Genomic DNA, 16124 nt, shown 5'->3' with positions numbered 1-16124 from the left:
AAATGGCAACTTAGATTACAGATATACTTAACTTATGACCATTACTGGGATCAGAATTTCCATTGCTCAGCAAGGTAGTTGTTAAATGAGTTGGGCTCAATTTTATGACCTTTCCCCCCCCCAATGACAATTAAGTGTTAAATTATTACCTTGACATATGTTGTGGAAAGTTTGAATGTTTCTCTGTTAAGCTATAGTCCTCCCAGGCTGACCGCTTCCTGGGTCATATTCAGAATGCAGAATGCTAACCAATTTCTGAACTATAATTTGTCATATACCGTCCCTTTTGTTGAGTTAAAAAGTTGGGGTAATAATCTTTTCTTGCCACTAAATTCCAAAATAAAAGTTTATGATTTAAGTACTGCTTCCTTTAGAATCACAGAAGGATAGATAGATAGATAGATAGATAGATAGATAGATAGATAGATAGATAGATAGATAGATAGATAGATAGATAGACAGACAAAAAAAAACAATTTGTGGTATCTGTGGGTAGAAGTGTGAAGGAATGTTGACCTGACCCTGGGAATGAGGTAGGAATGAGCGAACCCTTAAGAGGGAATTTGGAGAAAAAAATGACTCCATTCTGAGAAAGAGGAAAGCATGAGAAAGAAACTCAAAATAACCCTGTCTTGATTTTGTTCAGTATAAAGTGGGGCAGAGGGAATCTCTGAAGGACTTTCAGTTTTCTGTTATTCTACCCTGTCGATTTACAACAGTACATTTAGTGGCTATTCAAAATTACAACGGCACTGAAAAAAGTGACTTATGACCATTTTTCAGACTTATAACCGTTGCAGCATTCCTACAGTCATGTGATCAAAATTCAGACGCGTGGCAACTGATTCATATTTATGACAGTTGCAGTGTCCCAGATTCACGTGATCACCTTTTTGCAACCTTCTGACAAGCAGTCAATGGGGAAGCCAAGATTCACTTAACAACAGCATTTTTAATTTAACAACTGATTCACTTAACAACTGTGGCAAGAAAAGTCGTAAAATGGGGTAAAATTGTTTCGCTTAATGGTAGAAATGTTGGGCTCAAATGTAGTTGTAATCAAGGATTAGCTTGTAAAGAGCATTCCTGGAATCACTGCCAAATCTATCGCTTGACCTGATCTACCTTGAAGGGCTGACACCTACAGGACAATTTGCCATTGTTTTCAATGAGAGATTAGCTTACTATTACTCTGGAGACAGCCCAGAATTATCTACTTTTCTTATTAAGCAAACAGCAATACAGTATTGTATTGTTGTTTCTTCTTCTCTTTTGCTGAACCTAAATATATATATTTGTACTGAATTTCCAACCATATATTCTATCTGTTGCAGTGAAAATGCTCAGGCATGGAAGAATTGAATTTTAGCTTAAGCTATTTTTGGAAAAAGAATATTGGCAGCATACTATCTGCATGCTTTTTCCAAAAAAAACCCCTCATGCAGAATGAGTGTTACTTCTAGGCTAGGATACTGTACACCACACTGGATTTCTGCTTTAATCCTCTAGTCTAGGTCATTACAGTTTGTTTATCTGTCCTTTGTAAAAGGCTGACTGCAGTTATTCAGTTGAACTTTTTTTTATAAAAAAAAAAAAATCGCTCAGACCTCCTCCAAAAGCACTTGGCAGGGCAGGGAAAACCAGATCTGCCTTTATAGTATACATTTCACTCTGCAACTGAGAGGTAAGACATTTAGACAGCATCAAAAACACACACCATTGAATACTTTCAGTTTCGGGCAGCTTTTTTTCCCCTTCTTTGACTTGATGAGAACGGAAGAGAAGAAAGGAAAAGAGAATAAATGGGCACAAGAAAACCTTCCTCACATTGAGAATTGTGGGTGGGGAAATGGGGCGGGCGGGAGGGGAAGTCAGCTGGAAAGGGGAGGGGGCTCTCTGCTCCACCTAGTGGCAACCTCGGGGGTATGCAGGATGCGGCAAAGGCCTTTGCATAAATTATGTTCATGACGCAGCAGTTAAAAAATCCCGAGTATCAAAATCTGCCCCTGCCTTCCCCCCAGGCGGGGCAAGTGCTTCGCTGGCTGGGGAGGGGGCAACCTTGATGCAAACCCTCGGGGGCTGCGGTTCCAAGAGGACTTGAGGCCGGCTGGGCCTGGGGGGGGGAGCACTGCCTCCCCGCCCACCCACCCCCCCTTTTTGTGTGTGCAGCAACCTTCGCTCCAGCTGCTGTGAGATGAATTTTTAATCATTCCCTGGAAAAAAAAGTGTGGGGGGGAGATCAGCTCAGCAGAGCCCCAGCCCGGGCAGGGGGCGAGCGTTTTCTCCCGGCTGCACCGCGGTGAGTGGGGGTGCGGCGGGCCGGTATGGCGTGGATCGGGGGGCGGGGGGGACCCGGTTCGGTGAATATGCAATGGTCTTAATTAGCATAATTTATATATTTATGATAAAGAGAGGGGAGAAAACAGGGAACGGGGCGCCGGGAAAGACGGGGTTGGGGCAACGTTGTATGGTCTGTGGAAAGATATTGGGGGGGGATCCGATCGGGGAGGGGGCTCACCCCAAAGAACGGAGGGACTTAAGCAGGGGGAGCCCGATCAATTGAAAGAGAATTTGGGAGACGGTCGGGAAGTTGGTGCTCCAAAAGAAGTGGATCTTAGTCATCCCTTCCCAAATAAATGGTGTTTTGGGGTGTGTGTTTTTTGAGATCGAGCTTTTGAGGACGATCCGTCGTTTGGATGTCGGGACTGGGACAGGCTGCTTAGAGAGGGAGGTGGTGAGGAAATCTTGGGAATCGGGCTAGTGAGAGCTCAGGAAAAGGGACAGGGTTAGTCCCCGGGGATGGCAACGGGCTGCAGGGGAAGCTGGGGGGCGGGCGGGCATGGAAAAGGCGGCGTTTCTGGGTTTTCAGAAAACGGAACTGTCGGGAAATGGGACTCGGAGAAGCAACCCACCGCGGGGTATCTCATTGGGGCGAACGGGGAGGCGTGCGGGGAAAGGTTTCAGTGGGGAGCGGGACCTGGATCGTGCTCCCGGCCAGGATCTGGGTCGGGGGAATCACTTGAGGAAAGATCCATTTATGGCATCCAGAGGAAAGCTGAGGCGCTGGATGAGGGGCTGTCTGTTGTCTAGAAGGCGCTTCTTTCCAGCTTTCCCTGGGAGTTGGAGAGTTGAGCTTTGGGAATGGTGCCGGGGGATGGATGGGCAGGAGGCAGTGGCGGGCGAGAATTTGATCTGGGCAAAGGCTGCGGGGTAAGGAAGGGCGAAATTGGGGTTCGCAGCCCGAAGGGGGTATTGACGCTGCGGCAGGTGAAAAAGAACAAAACTTCCTGTCCAAGCAAAAAAGGAGATTGAGGCTGAGCTGGGGATGGGGGGGGGGGTAGCAAACCGAAGGAGAAATTTCGGGGCGTTCGCGAGTGCTCAGAGCGAATAGCGCGGGAAAGAAGAAACTCGTTGGAGCCCGAGCGCAGCCACGGAGCTACTGTTCAATGCCGGTGCTAAATACATAAATAATGAGATAATTCGAGAAAGGCAAAAAGGCTGTCTACAAATACCGAGATCTGCGCCGCGTGTAAAGGCACAAAAAGCGACTCTTATTTATTGTGGCTCGAACTTTAGAATCCGACGCGAGGGGTTTTGCTGTGCGCCCTTGGATGTTATTCTGTAGACGGATTGGTGGTTATTACGGGATGTAAAAACAATGAAACCAAACGAGTTGGAAAAGCAACGGTGTCGCCCTGCTTTTAGTTCAGGAAAAAGTGGGAGCACTTTCCTTCGGGCTATTTATAGATTTCGATTCTGGAGCTTGGAATTGTTTTATTAGGTGTACAGAGCAATCTTGCATCTGTGTACTCGAGAAGCCCCATTGACTGCAATGAGGGCTTAGCTATGCGATTCTCCCTCCCTCTCCCTCGTGTGTGTATGTGTGTGCGCGCGCGTATGTATTGAAAAGTGACATCTGGTGATCTTTTTAAATTGCATCACTGGAGCAAAAAAAAAAAAGGGGGGGGGGAGTAACCGCCCCATATGTTATTCCCTTTCTCTCCAGTCTGTTGCTAATACAGTAGTAGCTTCTATCAGATGATATGCATTTGGAGAAAAGGATCAGATATGTCTGCTCCTATATTTAGCTCATCACCCATGAATGCCTAAAAATCCTTGAAAACATCTAGTGGTAGATCTTTCACTCCAGTGACATAATGGTTAGCCTTGAAAACATTGCTTAAATCCTGTGAAATCTGAAATTAAGGAATGAGGGGATTAAGGCCAAAGGACACAGATTCCACAATAGCTTCACAACCCCCTTTCCCTCCCTGCTTCCTCTTTATTTTATAGACCTAGGCAACAAACTAAAGAGATGATAAACTGTTGATGTGGTGATAAAGCCACACGAACCATATTGCTTCTAGCCATGCTATCCTGAACAGCTTCATTCTAAAAAATTGTGTTGCATAGAATCTGGATGTAGAGAGAAATCTTCTCCAATAACCTTCCCCTCTGAAATGCTAGTTCTCTTATATTATTTACAATTATGTGAGTGAAGACACAGTCCTCTTAGAACAGTGGTTCTCAACCTGTGGGTCGGGACCCCATTTGGGGTCGAACGACCATTTCACGGGGGTCGCCAAACAACGCAGTCCGCCATTTTTTCCTCCTGTGCTACTCCCTTTTATTCTATTGGCTTTTGCAAGCCAATAGAATAGACTCTCTTGAATAGAGTCTAATTCTATTGGCTTTCAAAAGCCAATAGAAATTATCCAGGCTGTCTCTGCCCTGCTGAGCCCGCCAAAAGTCCCATTCTGCAAACGGTGCTGCACCAGTTGAGTAGTCCTCGACTTATGACCGGTTGAGTAGTTCTTGACTTATGACTGGTTGGGGGTCGCGGCATTAAAAAGGTTGAGAACCACTGTCTTAGAACTAGGGTAGAGGATTATAAAAGAGTGTGCTTGAAAAGGATTTATTGAGCGAGCATGAGTTTTACATTTGTACATTTTGACTGGTACCTCTGCTATCTAAAACATTATGCATAGAAAACACTTTTAAATAAGATCAGGTAATACTGTACAGTTGGGGGTGCCCTATATAGGAAATTTGGATGAATCATTGCTGGTTAGTTGTTATTGATCACGATGACATTCTTGTCTTCACCCATAAACTATTCATACAAATATATCAAACCAAAATCTTTATTTTGGTCATGGACCAACAGAGCAACAAAATGTGATAATCAGAGCTAATCATTTTCACATTTTATGTGACAAGTGTTCTAAAAATAATCTTCCTGTTGAGAAAGAAATGAAGAGATACAGCAGCATTGCTTTAGTCCCTGCTGAATTACTCTGTCCACAGTCCTCTTGGTGGGATCTGGGTGGCAGTGTTTTTGTAGTAGATGTTCACCCATTCTCACATAGCTTGTGAAAGACAGTACATTTCTGATCTCCAAGAGACTCCAGGATAAAGTGTCAGTGTAATAATATAATAAGTATATATATAAATGCTATTGTGTAAGGCAGAGCTCCCCAACCCCTATTTATTTATTTATGAGACTTATATACCGCTTTAAGTGCAAGCACTCTCTAAGCGGTGTACACCAGTAAGCAATGTATATATATATTTACATTGCCCCCAACAATCTGGGTCCTCATTTTACCTTCCCCGGAAGGATGGAAGGCTGAGTCAATCTTGAGCCGGTGAGATTTGAACCGCTGACCTGCTGAACACAGTCAGCTAAAGTGGCCTGCAGTACTGTACTCTAACTGCTGCGCCACTCTAACTGCTGCGCCACCTATTGGGAACTGAGCTGCACAAATGGCGAGTGAAACTCCATTTGCGGAAGCAGTGGGCGAGCGCAGGCAAATCAACAAGCAGATTCCCTGAGCAGGGTCACGGTCGACCACTCAGAGTGGAATCTGGATTTGGAACTGTTCAGGGAGATCTCAATCAGGTTTGGTCACCCACAACTGGATCTCTTTGCCTCTCCAAGAAACTCTCAGCTCCCCAGGTTCTTCACCAGGTATCCAACTTGGGAGGCGGAGGGAACGGACGCTCTCCGGTGCCGGTGGCCGGTGGGTCTGCTTTACGCCTTCCTTCCCCTTCCTTTCAGGCAACCATTCGCAAATTGATTCAGGAACAGGCCGAGATAATCTTAGTTGCTCCACATTGGCCAAGGCGTCCGTGGTTTGCTGACCTTGTGGACTTCTCGCTCTTGCCACCGTGGAGGATTCCTCCAGACCGAGTGGCCATCAGCCAGGGGAATCTTCAACATCCAGATCCATAGTGGCTCCAGTTAGCCACTTGGGACTTGAGCGGGAAAGTTTAACTAGACAATCATATTCATCGGGGTAATCTCAATGATTCAGGCCTCGAGACGTCCCTCTACTAATAGGAATTATGATGCCACATGGAGGAACTTCTGCATGTAGTGCATTAAGCAGCATCTCAGGCCGCTGTCGGTCACTATTCCTAACATATTAGAATATCTCTTGGAGGGAATAAATAAGGGGTTATCACCTAACACCATCCGCAGGCAGGTGGCGGTCCTATCAATGGTCCTGACTTGCGATAACCTGGTTCCTTTGGCACAATACCCGGCAGTTAGTGCATTCCTGAAAGGGGCGGTCAATGCTAGACCTCCGGTGCATCGATATCCGTCTTGGGATCTACCTAAGTATTGCAAGCCCTGACTCTCCCTCCTTTTGAGCCCCTCAGGTCTTGTTCACTTCATTTTCTTTCCTTAAAGATGGCATTCTTAGTAGCTATCACTTCTGCTAGACGGATCTCGGAATTGGCCGCACTCTCAGTGCGGAGCGATTTATGTACCTTTTTCGAAGATAGGGTGGTCCTTCGCTTGGACCCTTCATTCATCCCAAAGATCAATACTTGGTTCCACAGGTCCCAGGACCTGGTTCTTCCCAATCCATCTCATCGAATAGAGAGACAGTGGCATAAGTTGGATGTATGCAGAGCTCTGCGTCTTTATATTAAGAGGACCTCGGTTTTCCGTAAATCGGAGGCTTTGTTTGTGTCCTTCAGATCCTCTACCATGGGTCAGATGATCTCCTCTTCGACCATAGGTAGATGGATCAGAGCATGTATTGCTCGAGCCTATACTTCTCAGTCTCTCCCAGTTCCTACACACATTACTGTTCACTCTACGCGCAGCATAGCTGTCTCAGCAGCCTGGTCCACCCATGCATCGATTGAAGAGATATGTAGGGCAGCGACTTGGTCCTCCCCTTCCTCCTTTATAAGACACTATAATATTGATCAGTTTGCAGCGACGGATGCCTTGTTTGGTAGGCAGGTCCTGCAGCAGGTAGTTTCTTCTCAGGGGACACAAGCCTAGACTTTTCCTTCCCGGTGGAGACATGAGTGGTTTTGGTATGTCCCACCGGTGGATTCTACAGGCATCATGCTGGAGAAGGGGCATTGTCTTACCTGAACGCCTTTTCTCAGCATGATGATGTAGAATCCACACCCTCCCCTTAGGGCAGTCTAGGCCAGTGTCAGGTTTATTGGAGCCAATGCGTCAGACTTAGTCATGGATGCTTCGCCTCATCAAAAACTGGAAAGACACACCCAGAGGGAGGCGTGGCTAAGATTAGACTTAGTCTCTTCTGAGGAGGAAGGCTGAGATTACCCACTGGTGGATTCTACATCATCATGCTGAGAAAAGGCGTTCAGGTAAGACAACGCCCCTTTTATTTGGATTCTCGAGCTGGATGTGTTGATAATAATATAGTATTGTTTGAAAACAAGGAAGGGAAAGCCAGGACATCCTGGATTCTGGAATTCATTCTGACCCTTTAATAGAATCAGAACTGAATCACATGACTAGGAGAGAGGAAGGCTCAGAACAGGGGTAGGCAACCTTGGCTCTTTTATGACTCATGGACTTCAACTCCCAGAATTCCTGAGCCAGCCATGCTGGCTCAGGAATTCTGGGAGTTGAAGTCCACGAGTCATAAAAGAGCCAAGGTTGCCTACCCCTGGCTTAGAATAAGACAGTCATCAACATTCCAAGATACCACCCAGTTGCCTCCCCTATAGAGATGCACTGGAGAAATTTATTATTTTTTTCACTTGGCAGCTTATGACCTCTGATCCATTTTTAAATCTGAGTTTTCTTTTGTCAACTCCTCCCCCCCCTCCCCCAAATATCAAATTTGATTTTATTCTGTTCTGTGTTGTGAAAACAGACAGGCAGAGCCCCTTTCCATATCTCTCTCTTTTTTTAAATATTCTGTTGGGTTGGGGAAAAAATACAACACAACACTGCCCTCCCTACAAAACAGTAATTACAGGAAACTTCTGAAATGGTAATTTTTGGTATTTGTTGAACGAAAAGGAAGAAAGGTAACAAATTTCTATGAAAGTAGATGTTGTTTTTTATGCTTTATATCAGAAGGGATACAATGTTACATCCTATTAAACAAATGTACACAATAAAATGGTAGTTTTATTTTGGCCCAGGACGTTTCTTCTGATCCTGATTAGATGTGAGTTCTGTTTAGAAAAATCTCCAGATTTAGCATTCATAATATTTCATTATTTCTGGCAGAAGAATTTTGCTTCTTATACATAAAATATTATTCTTTTCCCACTGCCATGTAGATTAAAGCAATAATTTTATACTGTATAAATATATTTAACTTTAATTGGAATCCCCTACCCCCTACCTCTATCTCTGCTAATGGGATGGTATTCCGATTTTAAATTAAGCGGAATCAATTCCACCTGATATAGTTGGTTCAGATTTTGGAAGTTGGACTGCTTTGCCTTGGATCTTAAGAACCTAAATACAGTAATAATTATAAAAATAAGATAATTAGAAACAATCATTAGCTCAACACTATATAATATCATAACACGATCTGTTTGATTTTAGTGTATTATGCAAAAAAAAACCTACAATGATTTGTACTTTTAAGTCTTGATGAATTCAGTTAATTCCAATTTAATCTACAAATCATGGTTAAGAAAACTATTGCATAATGTGATGTATGTCAAACTCCCATATTATTGGTGGCGCAGCAGTTAGGGTGCAGTACTGCAGGCCACTTTAGCTGACTGTGTTCAGCAGGTCAGCGGTTCAAATCTCACCAGCTCAAGGTTGACTCAGCCTTCCATCCTTCCGGGGTAGGTAAAATGAGGACCCAGATTGTTGGGGACAATGTAAATATATATATATATATATATACATTGCTTACTGGTGTACACCGCTTAGAGAGTGCTTGCACTTAAAGCGGTATATAAATCTCATAAATAAATAAATAAATAAATAATGTTGTTGTCATTTTCAAGCTAGAATTTGAAACAGGGATGTGTTTTCTTCTAGCTCATGACATACCTGAAAATTGGAACCGTTTGCCTACTGCAATTGCTTTGCGTTTTCAGTGTGAACATATTGGGTTATTGCCATAGCTTATGCTACACTAGGAGACTAGTAAGATGCTGCATCTTATTTTTATTTAGGATTGTTTTGCTGACTGCAGCTTAAATTATCTACTTAGATGTATGGTTCAGTGTGTGGCTGTCATTAGTAACTTTGTTTTCTTTTAGGAACAGCCTAATTGAACTAAGTCTCTAAATGAAATTATATTTTACTTTGGGATGATATTCCTCCCGCCCATCCCCTATCCTCCCAACAGTTTTAAGCAAATTCTGTGGTGTCTATTTATTCTGCCAATGTGTTTTCAGAGACTCCACCGGTAAAATCTTTTCTAAAATGGATATTCCAGCATAATCTTTTCAGGGATAAGAATGAGTCACTCTAAATAAGAGTGGAAATTTGGGATACTGGGGGCAGCCAGACATGTTCCAAAAACTGCATTAACAGCAAGTGTTTTCATTGGTCTTGATGATTTTTAAAACCACCTATAACAAGCTTGAGGTGTCCCCTCCCCTTTCTTCTTGTTTTTTTAATGCACATTCTGGATTCCAAGCATGAGATGCACAGTATCTCAGTATGCTGTGCAGAGCACGTTTGCAGGATAAATGTAGGTTTAAAAAAATCCTTCCAGCTATCTCTCCCAAAAGCCTGCTGAGAAGCACCTACCAATATTTTAAAATACAAGAAAAGCAAGATTTAGGGCGCTTGCAGATAGAGAATTTGAGAAATGGACAGGTCAGCTTTCTGATCTCGGCTTCTCCGATTAAATATTAAAGCCACTGATTATCACATAAAACCAATCAAGCTGTTTAAAGGTTGCAGCCCTTCTGTCAATAATTTGCTGCCAATACCCACAAAGGAATTTTTTTTTGTTTTGTTTTATCCAGGAGAAACTGCATTGCCTCCTTGAGAAAAAGGTCATCAGTATTGTCTCCCCCCCTCTCTCTCTACGTTGGCCCTACTTTCCACTTGTCTAACTATATTGAGGAGGAGTGTTAAGCAAGTATATACACTCTTTGTCCCTTGTTTTGTGAATGCTTCTGGTCTCAGGTGAACAGGCAGTGAAACAAGGAGGAGGACAGCTGAAGAATTAAGAGGCTGTGTGATGGTCTTCCCAGTTGCAGGCCTTTTAGTTGCATTGGGAGTATAAATATTACTACCTAGTTTGGAGGAGGCACAGAAATTATGGTTAACACCAGCTGAGGAATTCTGGGACTTGAAGTCCACAAGTCTTAAAGTTGCCAAGTTTGAAGACCCCTGGTCAACACCATTTGAAAGGTATTAGGCCCCAAACAGGCTTCTCTGTAGAGGAGTCCTCATAAGTGCCCAAGATGATGGAGTGGGAGGAAAACAAATATTTAAATGTAGTTGTAATACAGTTTTGCCCACATCTAGGCTTGAAGTTGGGACTTTACCCAACCTGTATTTAAATGTAAATGCTGTAGACATCATCCCTGGTGCTCTAGGGGGGGGGAGTATATATTTGAACCTTCAAGACTTCCTAGATGTGCTTGGATACTATCAGCTAACCCTGGCTTTTCCTGTTGCACAAAAAAGCCAAGGGGGAAAAAAACGCAAGGAATATTTTTTTATTTATTTCCTACTTTTATTATTTTTACAAATAACTCGAGATAGTGAACTTCTCCAGTGCAGCTTCTTCCTTCTGTTTTCCCTACAACAACCAGGGTGAGTTGGGCTGAGAGGGAATGACTGGCCTAACATCACCTGGCTGGTTTTCACGGCCAAGGTGAGACTTGAACTCATGGTCTCTTGCTTTCTAGTCCAGTGTCTTAATCTCTTGACCAAACTGGCTGTCTAAAAATATCCTCTAGCGCAGCCGTCTTCAAACTTGGCCCTTTTATGACTCATGGACTTCAACTCCCAGAATTCCTCCGCCAGCGTGCCTGGCTGAGGAATTCTGGGAGTTGAAGTCCATGAGTCATAAAAGGGCCAGGTTTGAAGACCTCTGCTCTAGTGTAACTGGAAAAGAGATCCTTTCTGTACTTTCCCTACAGAAAGCATTCCTCACATTTATAGCTTGTTTTCACACATGAGTCAGAAATACCGAGAGTCTTTGGGCTTCTATTTGTATTGCTCTGGTGTTTTGCCTTGTTTCTGACAACATAATGTGTAAATAAATGTGCAACCAAAGGCACCATCCAATTCTGCTTCATATGCTTCCAAGTTGAATCATTTCTGTATAGGGATGATCTGCAATCTGCTGATGGGCCAGTTCTTTTAGGATTAGAGAACTAGGACACTGTTAACAGTTTTCCAATGATATATTTCTTACTTATTGGTAAAGATAAGATTCTCTCTGGAATGCTATCTGGGACAATTTCACATCTGACTCATCAGTACTTGTAATTAAACTTGGTAATTATGTTCACCGTGAGACTTGGAGTGTTGCAAATCATCCTCTCCCTCTCTCTTTTTCTTTTAATTTTGCACACTTTCAGTTGTCGCCATCTGCTGTGAAATGGCTGTGATTTTATTTATTTATTTATTTGCAGTGCACACATAACATTGCCATCTGGGCAAAATTGTTGTCCCATTAATTGGAGAAAGGTATGGAGAAGCAAATGAAAATGCTACTACATGTTAGGGGAATGTCGGCTAAATGAAATTCAGCCCACTTGCGAGCTACAAAACATGTATAGAGCTTGACATTATGAAATGTCTATTTTAATAGCCTCTCTTGCTAATTGGTCTCTGCACAGCATCGAAAAAATAGCTCTCTGCTTGACTCTGTCCCACTGGGAGGACCTGAGAAGATCTGAGTTTCCTTGCAAATGATAAATACCCTGGCTTGAATGTTATCCTGCCGTGGCTGGCTTCAGACTTTGCACCATCATTTTTGCATGTGCAGAGAATCTAAAAATAATGCTTTGATTTGACGTTACCACAGCTTTGTGCAATGAGGGACCTTTTTGGAAGGCAGGGATGGGTAATCTTCAAACCCTGTTACTACCACTTGAAACTTTCATATGGAAACTACACCTGCGCTTATGTACACATATAAGTCCCCTGAGGCCTTCACATCTTTCAGCAGTTTTTCCCTCTGTGGAGAAGAAATGAGGAGATATCTGAATGCTTATTGACCTTAGCAGAAGAATGTTTGAAGACCTTTCACTGCTTTCCTCTCGGTTGATTCTCCCAGTGTCTAGGGCAGTGGTGGCGAACCTATGGCATGCGTGCCAGAGGCAGCACTCAGAGCCCTCTCTGTGGGCACACCGCCATGCCCCAGAGATGGCAACCGTCCCTCTTCAACCAGCCGCCTGCTAACTCGCCGAGGTCCCACGTGGCGAGATGCATCCCAGCACCCATGCATTCACTGGCCTCTGTGTGGAGGGCCGATGGTGTCAGGCAGCGGCCGCCCCGGCCCCTGCCTTGCCCTGTGACAATGGCACCGCCGGCCTGCTTCACCTTGCCTCGCCTCATCCCACAGGATGAGCCTCCTGCCCACTACCCCACCTGCCAGAGACCCCCTGGATCTCACCCAACCCTGCCCGGCCCCCACAGGCGTCCCTCCCCATGAGCAACATTGAGGTGATCACGCCCACCTTGGCCACACCCACCCAATCTGCCATGACCACCACAGCCACGCCCACCTGGCACCCAGCGATAAATGAGTAGGTTTTGGGTTGCAGTTTCGGCACTCGGTCTCTAAAAGGTTCGCAATCACTGGTCTAGGGGAGGCTACCTGCTCATCAATTTCTGAGGGACTCTTATTATAAAGGGGACAGATGTATGCTTTTATTCCCTCCTGGTCCCTGTCTCCCTCCTCCTGCCCCATCCATGTTTCCAATACAATCATTTCTGCTCTGGAAGGAACTTGGGACTACAGAATTAATGGCACTTACCAAATTATAGTTCTGACTGATCTATTTTGAGCAATTGAATTGATCACCAGGCAGTGCTAAATAAATCTAGAGTTGCTGGAAGTTGGTGCATATCAACCTCGCATTTGATTTCATTTGTTAGTTAAAATAAATACATGCAATTTCATTATATCTTCCTCATATATTTAATGATCCTCTCCCGGTCATATTAAAGATTGCACTTTGGAGGCAACTTCTGCAATGGTTCTGAGTACCACATATGTACTTAAAGGGCTGCAAATCCTGCTTAGCTGCTGTTCAGTAGTACAAGGCATAGCACTTAGTGATGAGTTACAAGCTTTAGAAAATGCAGATGTAGATCCAAGATGTAGATCCAGTATGAGACAAGCCTTAAAAGCTGCCTCATCTTCCTCAGTGCAAAGGACTTCTAGTCCATTCTCTTGATCAGCAGCTCCCAACCTTTTACATATTCCGCACTCCTAGAATGCTTCTGATATATTCTCGCACCCCTTACAAAATTTCGAAATAACAGCAATAAATTATGCATATACACTATAATTTTGAAAACCCAAGTTTTCACACCCCATGGAATATTCTCTCGCACCCCCGGTTGGGAACCCCTGCTCTTGATGGACTTATTATCTTTTAGAAGAAAGAAAATGAAGTAGACAACAAGGGGATTATTTTTAGATTTCTGAACCGGAACCCATCATCCCTAGATTTTTAAAGAGTCCCTCAGTTTGGATTCCACTTCTGATGATTCATTACAAAAATATATATCCCTATACAGGTAGTCCTTGACATATGACTGTTACCCAGCCTGCCCATTACGTTTGTATGTCATGACAGTCATAACTGGCCCCATTTTTGCAGCAGTCCTTAAGCGAATGCAGCAGTCATAAAGTGAACACTAGGTTAGTTAAGTGAATGCTGTGGCTGTTGAGTAAATGCTTTGCTACAGGTGTGGTTTTGAGGAACATCCGAAGTGATGACCAGTTTTTGACAAAACCATTATGAAATGTGACCACAGGGTGTTACAAATAGCTGTAAATGTTGGCCAAGCACTCAAAGTTCAGTCACGTGACCACGGAAGGGACCCAACTGTTGGATGATCAATTGCAAGTTGACAACTACCTGGAGTTTTCTAGGCAGCAATATAGAAATATACTGTAGTAGTCTCCTTCCAGCATTTTTTTTTTCTGATTTGCCAGTCTAGCTATAGCCCTCAGGCTTTCCTGATCTCCCATTGAAGCTAATCTTGTCTGATTCTGCTTTGTTTTTTTTTTTTTGGTGCTGCTACCTAATAATATCAGATTGCCATTAAGTTTATAATGTAGGTCTGTTCTCAAGACTTCATATACTTTGATATATAAATGTAGTCCTCGACTTACAACAGTTCGTTTAGTGACTGTTCAAAGTTACAACAGCACTGAAAACAGTGACTTCCCCGTTGTCACATGATTTACATTCACATGCTTGACAACTGACTCACATTTATGACGGTTTCCATGTTCCGGACTCATGCGAGTCCCTTTTGCGACCTTCTGACAAACAAAGTCAATGGGGAAGCCAGATTCACTTAACAACCACGTTGCTAATTTAACTCTTGCAATGATTCACTTAACAAATGTGGCAGGAAAAGTCGTAAAATGGGGCAAAACTCACTTAACAAATTTTTCACTTAGTGACATAGATTTTGGGCTCAGTTGCGGTTGTAAGTTGAGGACTACTTGTACTTTAAGTCAACTCCAGAATTATTTGCCAAGCCAGTGTTAGGCATGCCAATAAAAGAATACAGATCAGAATTTTCCATTATAAGCACAGTGGAAATGCATTAATACAGAGTCCTATGTGCGACAGAAAGAATCAGGACCATCAGTTAGGTGGAAGCATAGATTTATTCAAGCCTATACACAAGAATCTGGTCAACTAAAGTTCAACAATAAATTGGCGCCAGATAAGGGTTAGTGGGTTGGATTTGGAGCACTTTTGGGAATGCAACGACTCTAAGCTGATGACACATTTAACTCCCCCCCCTAAGCTTTGCCTGCTCTTCTACATCCTGCTCCTATTTGAGCATTCTAAGTGAGTTCTCCATTTGGATTCTGAGTAAATTCATCTTGTGTCTTAATGAAAACCCCTAGAAACCTCTTGCAGGCACAGTGCCCACAATGCTGCAGCTTCCACACCCTTGAAACCATCAAGCATTTATTTGCTATTGTCATTCCCTTTCCGTTTTGTAATTTTTAGGTTCTTTGGCTTTGGATGACAAATGATTGCAGACATGATAATTTTTCATAGGGGAGGTGGTCCAAACTGGTAAAATTATATGCATGCTTAATAATAAGTGTGTAGGGCTATCTACCAGTATCTGTGTAGTAAATCTAATTAAAATAAGGACATTGTTCTAAGTTAATTAATGATTTGAATTCTTCTTTCATGTATAGCAGAGCTTACAGGATAATTATCTCTGTGCATTAATCTTTTCCCATTCTTTCCCTTCATCTGAAATCCACTTAAGGAAGATGACACCAAGGAGGTATTAAAGACAGATAAGAGCAAGGTGTTTCAGAAATGGGACATATGAAAAGGGATGGCAAAGAGGAACTACAGAGATGGCATGTGATTTTTTTTAATATATAGTTGCCTTGAGTTGACATAAGTGAATCGAGGGGGGGGGATCTGCAGTTTTAATAGATTCAAGTTATATATAAAGCTCTCGGCTATATCCCAATTTTTACAAAAAAAGACGGTATGATGTTTTTGTTTCTGCATTATAAGGTTTCAAAGTGCAGACAGTGGCAGATTTTCTGCACATAGAGCATAAGAAGATGGAAGTAGTTGTGCATAGATTGGGAAACAATGAAAATAGCATCTTCGTTGACAAAAAAATATCTGACGTTAAATTAACTCAGGAAATGATCACAAATCAA

General features: G+C 43.1%; 1 protein-coding gene across 2 annotated transcripts in view; it reads left to right on the top strand.

The window, feature by feature from the left end:
* The first annotated feature begins 2142 nt into the window (after positions 1 to 2142).
* POU6F1 (POU class 6 homeobox 1) overlaps positions 2143 to 16124 on the top strand; it is a 37718-nt gene continuing 23736 nt past the window's right edge. Inside the window, exon 1 of one of the 2 annotated variants that reach the window (XM_039331954.1) lies at positions 2143 to 2299. The gene's annotated coding sequence lies outside the window, so the exon portion shown is untranslated. The remainder of the gene's footprint in view (positions 2300 to 16124) is intronic. The other variant, XM_039331952.1, reaches the window with a different exon arrangement.

This window comes from Crotalus tigris, unplaced genomic scaffold, assembly GCF_016545835.1.
Source record: "Crotalus tigris isolate CLP2741 ecotype Arizona unplaced genomic scaffold, ASM1654583v1 scf7180000024441.2113493, whole genome shotgun sequence".
In the NCBI taxonomy this organism is placed as follows: domain Eukaryota; kingdom Metazoa; phylum Chordata; class Lepidosauria; order Squamata; family Viperidae; genus Crotalus; species Crotalus tigris.
This window is presented reverse-complemented; position numbering and strand designations above follow the sequence as displayed.